The following is a 16,401-nucleotide window of genomic DNA, read 5'->3' as shown; positions in this document are numbered from 1 at the left end:
AAGAAGTGATACATCTCATTTGAGGTGTTTTAAAATTATTAGTCAATCTGTTTATTGTGAAACAAGACCCTACATTTCCTAGCCATTTCTCTGAACTCAATTCCAATTTTTGCGTCTAAATCCGTCGGTTCTAAAAAGGCACTTCCTCCTGGCCGCAGAGCGTCACTGATGATAGGATTTTTTTCTCTAGAATTTCTTGATTTCTCGTAAGTATGGAAGTTCATACTCCCAGGTGGCAGGATGAGCATGCCCAATCAATTTATTCAAATATATCGCCCTATTAAAAAAAACCCGTTGTAGTGGGCTTAGAGTCATTGAAGACCCCACCTTTTTTTAATTTAACGTGAGTCACAGATTTTAATTGGTATAAACATTTTAATTTTTGCAGATTTCTTTGCATTTGTAAAATAACCTATTTGAAACTTAAATATTCGTAAAAGCTTTAAGTTGACCACTTACTCAACTATTTTAACGTCATAGGTTATAAATTTCCTCCTTTATTTATACTTGGTTCTTGCCAAATCCTTTGGGGTCGATGATTCCTTATTAAAAAATTTACACAAATTTCGTCTAAGCCAAAGCGGAGTGAAAACGCTCTTTATCAAGGGGTCCTTTACTATGTACTACGCGAAAATATCGCGAAACAGAAAGGTCGCGTAGAGCATACGAGTTTACTTTTCTCCATTACAAATGTCTCAATTAAACAACTATAGTCATACTTACCTGGCGTCGCTGCAGCCTTGATCTATGAGGAGGCGGGCTTGGACGAGAATCCATCATTGCATCGGGTGGGGCGTATAATTTATGGTAGCGGGGTCCTGCGTACGCGCTCGACCCCAAACAATTCAATTGATAAATAAAACTGATGGTAGGAAATCCAGCGTATTTCTTTAGCTAACCAGCGTCGTTTTAGTATGACCAGAGAGAATTTATAATAGGGAGTGGCAGGTGGGGATGTATTGTGGCTCCTAAACCTCCGCTATGTTTAATTTTGGGTAAATATCTAATTTTGGGTAAATGTCTGATTTTGGGTAAATATTTAATTTTGGGTAAATTTCTAATTTTGGGTAAATGTCTTATTTCGGGTAAAAATCTATTTTTGGGTAAATATCTAATTTCGGGTAAATATCTAATTTTGCTTAAATATCTAATTTTGGGTAAATATCTAATTTTGGGTAAATATTTAATTTTGGGTAAATATCTAATTTTGGGTAAATATCTAATATTGAGTAAATATCTAATTTTGCGTAAATATCTAATTTTGGTAAATGTCTAATTTTCCGTAAATATCTAATTTTGGGTAAATGTCTAAATTTTTTCTATATAATAATAAATACATTCAAATATTTCATTTAAACTAAAAATTATCTTAAACAATATTGTTTAATTTTAAATATAATATTTGTTTAAAAAATGGTTTCACTATCTAAATTCTTTGAATTTTACACGTACTTAATAAAGCTTTTCTAGAGGTCGGGGATGGTTAATCATTATCCATGATTAAATTGATTTTTTTCGGGAAAGATATGTAAAAAAGAAATTTACCAGTTAATATTTGAGCTTTTTATCGGAAAAAAACTTCATTTTTCCGATTAATTTTACAAATTTATCAAAAAATTAATCGGATAATACAGAAATATAAATTACTTGATCAAAACGTTTTACGAATAATTTTGAGAGCTTTAGATATTTATAGTAAATTTACCCAATTTACCCATTTGAATTTAGATATTTATAGTAAATTTACCCAATTTACCCATTTGTTTTTAGATGTTTACCCAAATTTATTCGGCTTTATCGAGCAGAATAACCCTTAAGACTAATTTTTATCCAAATCTAAAAAGGTAGGGTGGTAAATTCCAAAACATTTGGTCGATTTGTCGTGGAATGACCACAAATTCCGAAGTTTACCAAAATTTAGATATTTACACAATTTAGATATTTACCAGAATTCAGATATTTATATTAAATTTAATTACCCAAATTTAAATACTTAATCAAAATTAAATACTTACCCAAATTTAAATTCATACCCAAATTAAAAGACTTACCTAAATTAAATTTCAATATTTAAATTAAAATATTTACCAAAATTTAAATATTTACCAAATTTAGATATTTACCTGAATTAAAGGGGAAGAAATACCCTGAAACAGTGAAGTTCATACGGACGTTTGATAATTTTTTTGACTTGTGTAATGTTAAGAACTGCAATGAAAGTTTAAGGAAAAGAAAGGCCAACAAAAGAGTGTATAACGATGTTAATGACGAGCGTTTGAAGGTAATGACCCCAATGTTGGATTGATGGATGACTCAAAAATTGATATTTGTATTAAATTTAGTGGCTCGAAACTGACTTCATAAAATATTTAGATGACTGGGAGAAAGACGTTGCAGTACGCCCAGGTGATTTTTCGAAAAAGGAAAGGAGTGCAATGCTTTTAAGTGCTCCAACTATTGAAGGTCTACGTATGACTGGTACAGCTATTATAATTACAACGATAAGAGCTTTACAATTTCATATATTTTAAGTTGTTTTTCAATTACAGCTCTTTCAACAGTGGGAATAGTAAAATTCCTTCTTAAAAAGGGAGCAAAGTTTATCTTGACTTAACACCTAAATCAAGACCCGCTAGAACAGTATTTCAGTAATAATCATGAGGTAAAACCCCTAAAATTGGCCATCAAACTGCCCCATGTTTAAAATAGTAACATTTTGAAATATCACCTTGCTTGGTTTTTTCAGGTACATTGAGGTAGGAACTGTTCGAAAAGGTCAAGATCTGGATCCCCTTTTAAAGTCATAATCCGAATTGTCTTGGAAGTTATTGAAACTTTGCATTAAGGTTGATGCGGTAGTTGGAATTTGATCTTGTTTTTGAGCTCTTTTCCTTATGCTTCTCTTTTTTGGTGCTTTGACATTTTCCCTACCCGGACTCTTCTGACAAGTTTTAGATTTTATCTTTTTTGGAGAAGTTCGGTTTTCGCATTCTTTGCTTTTCTCCATAAGGCTCTTTCGCAATGCTTTCTTCGTTCTGAGGGCTTCTCATGTTTCAAATTGGTATTGCTCAAGAATGTCCCCCACTAAACATTTTCCTCTCGTGTTTAAAAAAACATCTAAAAATTTCAAAAGCCATTTCTAGCTGTCATCTTGATTGTAGATTAGCTTCCATGCCTGCCAAATTACATATTGTATTATGTGTTTGATAGCTCTGGTTTTTAAATTTTGATGCGTGATCTTTTAAACATTAGTGACGTAGATTACATCCGATATAGTTTTAATCATTTTCACCAGCTGAAAGAATTGTTCTGAGACAGAAATTAATCCACCCCTGGTTAAACTATTGGTCCAAAACTCCGTTACATCTTCTAGCTCTACATGGCTTGGAACCTTTTCTTTCATAATATTTTGAGTCAGTTCTGAAGGGCATTTTTTTATTAACGAGTAGGCTGAAAATCCGGAAACATATCTGGGAGATTTTCAGCAATTTTGTTTTTGATTACCCCTAGACGCTTTGGTTTGCAATTAAATGTAGCATTCTGCTAGCTAGAGGTTTCTGTGTGGTGGTTGCAAATTTTTAAAACTTGGTGTAATTGTAAGTAAAAGGTGTCCGATCCCTTGATCTTTCCTCTCTTTTTTCAAAATAGTGTGCGTTTCTCTTAGGTACTCTTCTCCTGTCATGTCTTTAAATTTCAATTGCTGAACTTCAGTCGAAATGTATGAAATAAGGGCTTCTCTGTCACCATTTAACAAGAGCATTTGATTTAAATTCTTCATAAAAGTGCCAACAAGATCCTTGTCCAAACGAAAAACCAATTTCTGGGTATTCGTCTTTTTGATGGTCCATTTTAAACAATGGTTTACAGCAACTAAATATATAAGAATTTAATAATGATTATAATTTAAAGTAAGATGCAAAAAAATAAATAAATAACCTTTTTTTCCGAAAGACATCGCTCACACACCGCGGCTTGGTCATTCGTCTGTTCCTTGCCTACTTCTTCGGCTTTCAAATATTTTTCTTCAACAGGTCACTCTAGACCCGCCCCAGGAAAACGTCATACCGGAAACCCCCCTGGCCAGATATTGCGATCGCGGGGGTTTAGGAACTACAATTCATCCCCTCCACTCCCTATTATAAATTATCTCTGGTCGTTCTCAAAGACTATCTATTACATAGACTGGAGTGCTCTACGGGGACATAGGTTGAACGATTTTGTTTGGTACAACAGCGCCACGTAGTAGTGGCGGCCCGAACTTTTCAGTTTAAAAACGGGCCAACGCGGACGAGACTGCGAACAACGATATCACTGAAGCCACGTGTGCGTGTTGCCCAAATACTTTTTCTTTGTCTTCTTTTTATTAGTTATATTTTTTATCGCATTTTACGTAATGGATCATGAAAAACGTTTAGGAGTGACCTATTGCGCTTTTTTTATTGCGGTAATACAAGAAAGAAAGATAAAAATATATCTTTTTTTAGGTTTCCTAAAGATAAAGAAAGGTGAGCTTGTAATTTTTAAAGTTTATTGTTTAAAAATTCACCTTAAACTTATAATTGTGTTATTTTTTAGGTGTGACCTTTGGGTTTCCAATGCGGAGCGTTGTGACTTAAAAGAGAAAACTCCTCATTTGTTAAATAAGTCATATACTGTTTGCGCGAATCATTTTAAAAATGATTGTTTTATGAATAACGCCAAAAAAAACTTGGTTTGGAATGCCATTCCAACAATAAAAACGGGTGAAATAGAAATAACATCTAATTCTATCAGTCCCTCATTGAAAATTATTTCTAATGGTAAAATAGGGTTTGATTCTGAAAGAAACTAAATTAATTCCTGATTGAGTAATGCCTGATTGTTATTTATTTTTTGTACAGAAGACCCAAAGACTGAAAATGTTCTTTCAACACCTAAGCGATCCATTGATTTAACAGGTGATATATAGATTTAAATAGACCCGAATTCTGGACTAATTCAACTCTTATAGCTTTAGTTGGCCAACTATTTACTGGCGATGGATTTTTGACATCACCTTTATCAGTAAAAGATAACTTTGAGACTCAAACCTGCAGTACAAAAAACCTAACTCCTTTGAAACCTTTAGACAATAGCATAAACTTACCAGGTGACCTAGTTGTATATTTGAAAAATACATTAATTATGGGTTAATTAATGTAATATTTTGCAGGTCTACACAATCAAATATTTGAAGAAAGTTTATTGACCAATGATTCATGTTTTAAAAGAAGTTTAGAGGCAGACTCATTAACAATTAATTCACCACCTTCGCGAAGAAAACTGGACAGCTTAAATTATGAACCTTTCAGCAGCACAACTGGGTTCCACGAAGTAAATGGAAAACCTCCACAACAAATAGGTACAATTAAAATCTTGATCTATTAATTATGGATAATAATATCATAAATCCTTTTCCTTAGAGAACATTACCAGATATCAACTAAATCTATCAAAAAGTTTGGTCCATGAATATTTGTTGAATAATGACCTTCCAACAACGGCAAATATGTTAATGGATGAGGACCCGGTATAAACAAAAAAATTATTCAGCATAACAAAACAAAACATTTATATTTCATTATGATAGGAATTTACTTCTTGGATAAAGTTAAATGAAAGTACGTGTCGACCACCTTCGCTTGTGAAGATTATGGAATGCTTTTTTGAAAATCAAAAGTCTCTATTTACGCACATGAACAAGCCAGATAAAGACAACGATAACTGTAATATCGTATATTTTAAATAATTCGAACAATTAATAATTTAGTTTCATTTTATGTAGTTTTGAGAAAACCCAGAATTCGCATTCGAAGAACGAAAGTTTTAAGTGAAATTGAAAATTCTAGATCCATGTCCGGAAAGGTTGATGAAAGTATAAATACAGAAACTGGTACAAGTCTACATATTTTTAAACTTAATCAATGCCATTGTATTCTATATTAAATTATTTATAATAATAATTAATGAATATTTTAGAACTGAGTAATCTAAACAGTCGGTTAAACATTGAAGTTCCTTTAGTTTCGGTCCAAAATACTCCTATTATTGACACTGGTAGTTATTTTTTAGTATATCTTAAAAAATTAAAGGCAATTGAGTCCCACAATCCCAAGAAAGGGTGATTGCCTCTGTTTCAGACTGATTCGTATTATTCCTCAAGCGGGGATTGGAGTCCATCTCCCACTGCTGATCTGGATGATGATTGAACTTGGATTTCAGCTAATCGAAGAATGAAAACCATGACTGATCGATCGTTGAACATGTTTGGGGAAGAGGATTTAATGACCATGTTTCGCGAAACAGAAGAACTGGAGGTATTTTGCATTATTTGGTGATTAAGCAAGTAAGAGATACAAACTGATTTCATCTAAAAAGTCTTTTACATTTACAATAATTTTTTTCATTCATTAGTCTTAAAGCTTGAAACCAGGATTAGTGGACAAGATCGAACAGTCACTTTTAAAGATCTGGTCAAAGATCTCTATGGAAAAGCTTGTCAAGAAAAGAAATGGGGTTTAGTGAGACATATCGTTGGAATTTTAGGCCATAAAGTTAAAGATCTTCCTGAAGTATGCTACTGAAATTTCTCAATATTTTAGTGTATTTATATTTACTACTACATTTATACTCTTAGGCCATAACAGACCTGTTGGTTAGACCAAAGCTTCGAACATACAAGGCCCTTACTGGCTAAAGAACCGAGGGAAATAATAGAGAAATACGATGGTGGTGATCCAAGTACAGCTATGCTCACTCATGTTAAATGTTCAACAAAATGTAAAGATGTGAGAGTACTCCATTTTGGGGGGCCAGAACTCAATCCCAAACTTGAGCAGTCGTAGTAGGAAAACTCAAAAAAAAATATCAAGATGCCTAATCTTTGCGTTTCAATTACTAAAAATGGTTATTTAATTTCGAAACTAATTGTACAAGTACAACCCAACAAGCAGCCATCTATTCAATTAGCGCTAGTAGTGGTTCAGGGACAGAGGGCAGCAAAATCCTGGAAGATGTACCAGTTAGTAAAGTAAAGCGCGTTTTGTTGAGCTTAAGCATATTTCAGTTATAAATGTTGAATTCTTGGATATCCTCATGTGGGATATCTAAAAAAAGAGCAATTTGAAAACTTTCCATTTTGTTCTATCGAAGAAATCTTTGTCACAAAATATAATTTATAATAAATGTTTTATTTTTGTAAAATTTTATACAATTTAAAAATAAGAATGGAAAAAAGCATGCACTTTAAGTTATCTAAAAGTTACACAATTTTATATCATTTTAAAGTGTACAATTATATAGAATAAATGAGTAAATTCTTCAATATTCAATATCTTGAGAACCAAGTTGAATCAGCGCAAACTTTTGGTTAATTAACGTATCGCAGTATTAAGACTGTAAATGTCACCATGGTTACTTTCTAAACAAAACTACAACCTCGAACAATGTCGAATATTCCAAAATAATTAAATAAGATAATGCAATGAAAAATGAGTGTTGTTGTAACAGCATTTTTCAAATTTTACTAATTAATTTAAAGACTATCTGAAAAGGCTGACAGATAGATGGCAGAGTGGTTCAATTATTTTAGTTCGCGCAGCGAGTACTTGGTGGCGCTACGAAAAAATTGACCACCTTTTCGGAGTAGTGAGTTTCCAGTCTATGTAATAGATAGTCTTTGGGTCGTTCTAAAACGACCCTATGTAGTTTAACAATTACGCGGTTTTATTTTTCAATTGAATTGTTTGGGGTCGAGCGCGTACGCAGGACCCCGCTACCACAAATTATACGCCCCATCCAATGCAATTTGCAAAAGAAAGTTGGAGTCAAACCCATCTCGGTGCAATGATGGGTTCTCGTCCAAGCCCGCCTCCTCATTGATCAAGGCTGCAGCGACGCCAGGTAAGTATGACCACTGTTGTTTAATTGAGACATTTGTAATGGAGAAAATTAAACTCAGATGCCCTACGCGACCTTTCTGTATCGCGATATTTTTTATGTTTAAGCCTTATTTCGAAATATTCGAAGCCTTTACTGTATAGCGTAGTACATAATAAAGGATTTGTTGATAAAATATACAAACACTTTGTTACACCGCTTTGGCTCAGATGGAATTAGTGTTTCCGTTTAAGCTTTTTAACGTGCGAATAATCAGTCTCAAAGGATTTGGAAAGAGCCAAACATAAATATAGGATGAGCTCCTAATGGATAAGGCGTCTGACTTCGAATCAGAAGATTGCAGGTTCGAGTCCTGTCGCGGACGTTTGTTTTTCCTTCCGACGTAATGATTAGAATATTAAATCCTAAGATTGCAATCAACCGTCCATTATCGATAAAGCTAGTCAAGTTTTTAACATAAGATCGGCTTCATCAATCTTTGAGGAAAATTCAAATGTCTTTCAGCTTATGTATTGAAAATTAACATTGGGGTAAACGCTATTCTCTGCGTTCCCATTTCTTGCGGTTGCTTTGATAAACTGGAAATTTTACAGGCAGCTTCTGTAGTTTGTTATATAATCGCGTTATATTTTTTGATACAGTTTAATTTATATTTACGGTTAAAAATAGTTTTTTTAAAAATTATTATGGTTCTTATTGGGAACCAGATGGCAGTAGCGATACCGATGCCAAATAATTTAACCCTATCGAACTAGCCTCTCACTGGGTTATGTCTTTGCCTTCTCAGTAAAAATAGAATGGTGGTGTTCGATGCAATCGCTCGTTTTATGCTAAGGCCTATTAGTTAGTCGTTTAAATCTAATATTTTCAAAAGGTTATGCAAAAATTTTAAGGAGTTGTAGGGGTGAGTTGAGAAGTATGCCTGTTACACGGCTTTGATAAGAAAGTGCCACACTCTTTTATTACTTCTGACCATACACGGCTTCGATAAGTAAGTGCCACACTCATTTATTACTTCTGGCCAAACACGGCTTCGATAAGTAAGTGCCACACTTCTTTATTACTTCTGGCCATACACGACTTCGATAAGAAAGTTCCACACCAGGCCTTTAATCACGCTATCCCAGTGTTTGTACATATTTAATTGGACGAGCCGTCTAATTCAAGTTAACCGATACCGCTCTGTGTGATTTGAACCTGTAAGCGCGACACTACTAGGTAACTGTTTTCCATTTTCTTTTTCTCCACATCTTTTCATTCAGAGAGCTTACTTCGTCGGACTCTCTACGATTTCCAACAGAAAATTCACCTTCCTCGAGCCTTTACGATCGAGCACTACCAGCTAACCTTATTATTAGCATTTTATCTTTCTCCGTTTTCTCCGCAGAACTTTTTTATAGTTTAACCAATACTACTCTTCGGGATTTGGAGCGGTAAGCGCGCCTTTGCGACCACTACGAGGTGACTGATTTCCAGTTTTCTCTGCCAATTCTCTTTCAGAGAGGTTACCCGTAGACCTCTCTACAATGTCGAACGGTTATCTCCCGCCTTTACGGGCACTACTAGCTAACAATCAACTTGTACCACTATAGAGTAAACGCAATATTTATTGTCCCCCACCCATATAGGGGGGCACGAAATAAAAAGGACTGTAAAAAATCGAGGTAACCAGCAAAAAAAATAAACTTAAACAGTATGTTAAGTCCCTCTGCTTGGCCGTATAATTGCTTAATATTGTCATTAACCAGATATTCGGTACGGTGCCCTGAGTGGAGACAGTTATTGCAGTGTTCTATTTTCATTTTGAAAAACTAAATCTTTGTTTGTTAGAGCTAGTCTTAGCTTCATGATCGTTAAAACGAGTTGCTGAAAATTGGTCAACTTTGAATTTTGAAATAAGTATGGTGAAACTTCTTCTTTAACCAGTAAAACTTCCAATTTCTCAAGACCAGTGAACTACTTTACTTTTAAATTACCTCTATCCCATTAAAATAAAATTAAGTGTATTTATGTTGGCCTAACTCGTCTTCTAGTGGGTCAAGCTCGGACACCAATTGCTTTATGTTTTCACTACAAGAGTTAAGCAAACTATTGGCTTCTAATTTGACCATAGGTTTCGAAACTTCTTCGGAAGATTCTTTATTTTTAATTTCTGCATATTCTAGCTCAAACCTTTCGTAAACCCTGATTATAGTCTGAGAAGAACCTTCCGCTAATCATGGCCCCGCTTGCGTAGAGCCATGTACCATTTCTTTATTTATTTTATTAATAATTTCGGTTAAAGCCTTTAGGTCTAATTCAGTTTGTGTACTGATTTCAACATATTCTTGGCCTATTTTAGTGCTTTTATCTATAGAACTAGAAAATGTTTGCGTGCCAATGCTGATTTTCAAATTTTTACCTTTGGGAACTGAACTACGGTAGTTTTTTGGGGAGGCTAATGAACCTATCCCTTCATCGGAAATTAACACAGAGCCCCAACTTCATCAGAGAAAGGAGAAATACCAACTTCTTGGGAAATTTAATAATGTGTAGCTTCTTCTGAGAATGTAGATGTAGATTTTGAAATAGTGCTATGATCTAACAAAAATCGGATAATTGAACCTACGAGACTAGGGAGTTTATAAGCATATGCGCCCTTACTAAGGTGCCAATTTGAAGCACACGCACTAAGGGTGTTGATACGGCATTTGGATTACATAATGATAGTTTTTGTTTGGAAGAAACCAGTGTTACGCATTGAAAACGATTCATTCATTTATTGTGCCTCTGAGGTTTTGCATGCCTATCCGCAACATCGTTGGATGATTGATTGGGTTTATAACCCAAATTCAAGTTTGGTACACAATCTGGATGGGCTTCATCATATCAAGGAGGATTAAGGGAAGGGGAGTTGTATTGAGGCGCCTCTTATGGCTGCATCCGTAGTCAGAGAGCGTGAGACGACCAGTGGGTGGGAGTGGGAGGAAAATGTATGTAAAATACCGGCTCGCGTTCCTGTTTTGAGCGCCTTCTTGTTCAAAAAAACTGTTGAAAGTTATTTCGGTTTTTATTTTGAGAATTCGGCTGCTTTGGTGTTTGTTTTTCTGATGCCGTAAATTAGTAAACAATTTGCAAAACTCAAAATATTTTTTATATGGAAAATGCTCTTACTTTAGTAATATGATATTAATCTTCGCGTGATAAAAAAATTCGAATTTTATTTACTAAGTAAATCTAGTCGACATACATTTTTAGCGTATTCACGACGAAACACCGAAGCAGCAAAATTCTCAAAATAAAAACCGAAATAATCTTCAACAATTGTTTTGAACTAGAGGGCGCTCAAAACAGGAACGCGAGCCGGTATTTTACATACGTTTTCCTCCCGCTCCCACCCACTGGGCGTCTCACGCTCTCTGAGTCTCTGACTACGGATGCAGCCATAAGAGGCGCCTCAATACAACTCCCCTTCCCTTAATCCTCCTTGCTTTGAGGGTGTACCTACAATATATATATATATATATATATATATATATTTATATATATATATATATATATATATATATATATATATATATATATATATATATATATATATATATATATATATATTTCTAGGACCAAAAATTATAATTTTTGAAGAATATAGTTAACATACCTGAGTAAAAATGTCTTGAACATATTTTTCACTTGGTTCAAATCTTCAATAGAGTTAAGCCTTAGCTTTCCCAACCAAACGCTTTGTTTTTTAGCCGCCAATTCTTCAGTTTGTACACCCTGGTTTTATATAATGGCTGGTATTTTAAAAAACCGTACATATTCTTCTTTTCCTGATACTTTTTCCCCCTTGACAATTAGCCACATAACAATGATGATGAGTTTTACCCATTTCCTATGATCTAACATACAAAAATCCCTCACAAGATGGCGAACTTACAACTGAGAAAAATAAACTGGAATTGGAAGGCTTACTTAGATGGCAGTAGCATAGGTTTTTACCCCCCCCCCCAAGTGTGACGTTTCATAGTTTCGCAGTGAAATACCTCTATTGAGACTCAAAAGCTATCATTTTTAAACACATAAATTCATAGACCTGTGACATTAGGCGGGGCCCAAGCAATTAACGTGTGTGTGACGTCATTCCCTAAATTTTTTAATTTGCCTCCGAGGACAAACAGTTTTGGCAATTGTATTTGACAGCGTGCAGCTTGGAATAAAAGTAGTTACTATCATACTTATTTCCCAGAAAATGGTCAAAATTTAAGGGGAAACCGAGATGGAAGCGAGGGGCTACCCACTCTTAGAAAGACTGTACACCGGATTACGCTTTGATTAGCACTGCCAAAGGCAGGGACTTCAAAGATTACGTGTAATCCCATTAGTACAGTCAAAGGTACGGCTCTGTACACCGATTACTCGGAGTGATCAGCCCCTCGGATGGAAGCAAAGCATCTTTTTATCGCGTTCCATCATTAAATAATAAAACCAAGGTATAATTACATTTTTAAAAATAATGAGGTAAAGGTGTAGACAGTAGCGTAGACAAGGGGGAGTTTCCGGGTCCAGACCCCCCCTTGGGGCATACCTTTGACTGTACTAAATTTCAACCCCCCTCTTAACATTCACATACTTCGGCTCCCTCCCCTTGACGAATTTCTGGCGACGCCACTGGGTGGATATAGGTATTGAAAGAAAAGATTAAAATTCGAGAGTGTCCATTTCGCCACGAGTTAGTTTAATAATTAAAGCTAGCTTCGATATCAGAGTAAAACAAGTTGGCAAGCCAAAATATACCTCTCCTCGGAAGTATGGTCCCTAGTGGTATTAATTTCTCGATACGACCCCCAAAGATATGTCCGCAATTCAGAGTTATTTACGAAAAACGATTTCTCGGTTCAAACCCTGCCCGGTATAAAATTTTAATTTTAATTTAAATAATTGAGACGAAACAATCGAGTTTAATTTATTCAGAATATTATAAATTAAGTAGTTACAACAGAAAGTTAGATTCACTAAAACAATGCACAATTGAATTTAACCCTTTTTACAGTACATGTTTATCAGTTGAATATAATACTAAGCAAATTTTAATGAAAGAAACATCTACAGATGGTATTTGTATTTTTCTCGCTTACGAAATACTTGCCGCATCTTTAACGCTCATTTTATTTCAACTTCCAGTTGACGTTGTGACACATACCGCATGAAAAAGACCAATGCTGTCCAATTTCCAATATCATATAATGACTCGCACACCCAAGAAATCATTGACTGCGTTAGAAATCGTAGATATCCAAATATCCACACCAAATATATTTACTAGAAGCAAAAACCTTACCATCAACAAAGCACAGAGAGCCACTTGACTAACCGCCAGCTCTTAAAGCAATTAACGTTAAATTATCTCCTTTGAATTAACACAACTATATATAGGTCGTTAAGAACACCCGTAAATAAATAACAAAAAAAACTAACAAAGTGGACCACCCACAGGGTCTACCCTTTAACCCTCTAATCTCGGCTGACTGCGCTAAAACAAGATTTAACCTTTAAAAAAAAACAGATTAGGCCTTCATAAATTCATTAAGAAAAAAAGACTTTATTACCTATTATGCTTACGATGCCTGTCTTATTTTAATTGAATCTAAGCAGCTATCGGTGGTTCTGTGGTAGAGCGCTCGACTGCCAAGCCGAATGGTCTGGGTTCGAAACCTGGGTGGCGCATTTGTTTTTAATCAATAGAGAAACGCTAAATTAGAATTTCTTCGATGCAATAATTTCAATTTCAATTCTATTTCAATTAAACCAAAATTTCGTACTCTATTAAATACGCTTCTGATAAAGTTGAAGGTCTAATTTTCAATAAGGCGTAACAAGTGTCGGTGGTTCTGTGGTAGAACGTCCGCCTGTCAATCAGGAGGTCTCGGGTTCAAATCCCGCCCTATGCGATCGCAAATTGATACTAAGACGAATACCGTGTACAACTGGTGGAAACCCTGCCATTGGACGTTGAGAGGTAGCATTACACTCAGCACTCGGTCCGTCCCAAAGTCATTAAGAAGAAGTTGGAGAGAAAACGCCCATATAAACACAACAGACTCAACATGCACAACCATTAGAACACAAACACAACAAATTCAACACTCACAACCTACGCATAAACATTACAAAAACCTAATACACCAAACCGCAAATGCATCCGTTAAGGCTCACCGTCACACGGTGGTTTTGCCAACCCTTTGAGAAACTGCGTACGCAGTGATTACATTTTGCACCGAAAATGCGAACGCGTTCGCAGGCCTGACAGACCCACAGACCCACAGACCCACAGACCCACAGACCCACAGACCCACGGAGAAGTAAAAAGCTAAGATTACAAATATTTCTTATAGGAGAACCTGCCGAAATGCGAGACCAAGGAAATCGGGATTGGGCTCCAAATATAATTTTGGGTTACACTGAATATGGAAATGGAAAAACCTTTCCTTAATGTCCAATAGAATTCAGATATTAACGTGAAGATCAGAATTAATCAGACCAGGAAATACTCGAATTCTACCAAAATGTATTGGACTTCAAATGCTATTGCAAAAATGGGAAAGAATGTCTCATAAATCAAGACTAAATTTGAAAAAACTCTGGGGAAAATCAAAGCTACCGCAGTTTTAGAAGAAAACTTCCTAGATGAAATGAAATAAAATATTAAACTGTTTATATAAATGTAAATGAAAAAATATATTCTATACATGTTCGAAAATAATAGCATCTGAGTATCTCCTTTTCGCAAACTGATATTCATATTTATCAGTTAGAAATGTGTACATTTAAAAAGCTTTTTTTAATTCTGATCCTTCAAACTGTTGCGGAAAAAGGGTACAATTGTAATTTCAACGTGTGATATTTCGTATTTTATTAACGCTATTTGAAACTAGTGCAATGCTTAAGTTTTTCATCAGACCGTGATTGCACAATCCTACATATTCTTCCAATCCGTTTTATAACATAAAATTAAATTACGTTTACCTTAAATTTATGTACGGAAACTTTATTTAATTTTCGTATTTTAATTTTTGGTTTGACAGAAAATGTTAGATACATAATATTTCAGGCCCACCCATTAAGCACCGCTTGTGTCGGGTAGAATAAATGTTTAGTTTAATAGAACATTTGTATTTAAAAATAGTTAATCATTAGTTAGGTTGAGCAAATCTGTTCAAATTAGCGTATGATAATAATTATAATAATTTATACAATAGATTATTAACATCAATTAACTGAATTTTATCAAGAATAATTTGTTTAGTAAAGCAGCTGAGTTAGTATCTACGGTTTGTAACTTTAGGATATTATAGATTTTTGGACCTCAATAGTTAATAGTTATTTCTATAAATTTTTTACGCTTATCCAACTTGTTAAAAGTAGAAGTATAACATGTTGCTCTTACGTCACAAGACTTGGCTTTGGTAGAATTATTTTAGCAAGCGCGATTTGCACGCGCGTTAGAAAATAGGAAGCTCCTCGTGATGCGAGCGCGCGCTCGTAGTGTTGGAGAAGGTAAATACAGTGACGTAAGAGCTACATTAAAACAAGAAGGCCATGTTACTTTATAGAAAGAACTATTGATTTTGTTACTCGTGGTATCTTAAGATCACGTCTAGTCGCCGCTCTAGTATTTTGTTATTTGATATACTAGTCATCGTTTTTCGACAAAAGCGGTTTACGGGACTTTATAACAGTATTTAACAAAAATAATTTATTTAATAAGTAAAAAAAACTTTGGTCGAAACACGTTTGATATTAACCTTAACTGGCGCCGTTTGATCCAAATAGCTTTATCGCGGGGTGATGCCTATAACTAACAAAAATTTGTTAGTTGAACTTCATCAGTGGACGCGCAAAGCTGAAAAGCTCTACGCGAGGGGCCTCGTTCGCGATATTTACAACGACGCATTTTCCTAAATTACTTTCTAGTGCTTTAAACCAAAATCAGAGATCTGATCTGTGATCCGACGAAAACAGATTTTTGTAAGCCAGTTCAGATATCGGATTCGGATTTTGAAGTCATTATCTACGCCGATCAGATTTCCTTTTCAGATTGAAAGTTGGATCAATACCTATCCGTAATTATCAGATTGGTTATTTTGCGAGTGTTAATACGTTTTAGTCGTTGTGTCGGATAGCTTATTAAAGGACTACTACGTTATTTAAGTAATAAAGGAAAGTGAAAACATGGGTCACTTATGTCTGATCATGGGAGAGTTACAATGTAAAAAGTAGTGATTCTATCGCCATCTATATCTGAATATTGTCTACGCTGTTTGCGCGCTAGCACGAGTCTCTGTGGCACTATGATATCTATAATATGGTTTTAATCAGATTCAGTCAATTGACCTTGACCTCTACATTTTTTGGTAATTTATCGACCACTTATTTTTTTAAAGAAACCTGATGTTACTTTATCTTTACCGACCGTAGTTAAAAAATTCCAAGACTTTTTTAACT

At 34.8% G+C, this 16,401-nt stretch overlaps 1 non-coding gene across 1 annotated transcript; it reads right to left on the bottom strand.

Moving 5' to 3' along the window:
• Nucleotides 1-7,764: 7,764 nt before the first annotated feature.
• Nucleotides 7,765-7,928, bottom strand: LOC149957732 (U1 spliceosomal RNA). Its single transcript, XR_016478698.1, has one exon. It is a non-coding gene; the product is annotated as a U1 spliceosomal RNA (small nuclear RNA).
• Between the last annotated feature and the right edge of the window lie 8,473 nt (nucleotides 7,929-16,401).

Source organism: Leiobunum rupestre, chromosome 2 (assembly GCF_980474605.1).
Source record: "Leiobunum rupestre chromosome 2, qqLeiRupe1.1.hap1, whole genome shotgun sequence".
In the NCBI taxonomy this organism is placed as follows: domain Eukaryota; kingdom Metazoa; phylum Arthropoda; class Arachnida; order Opiliones; family Sclerosomatidae; genus Leiobunum; species Leiobunum rupestre.
The sequence above is the reverse complement of the archived record's forward strand: the minus strand, read 5'-3'. Positions and strand labels throughout refer to the sequence as shown.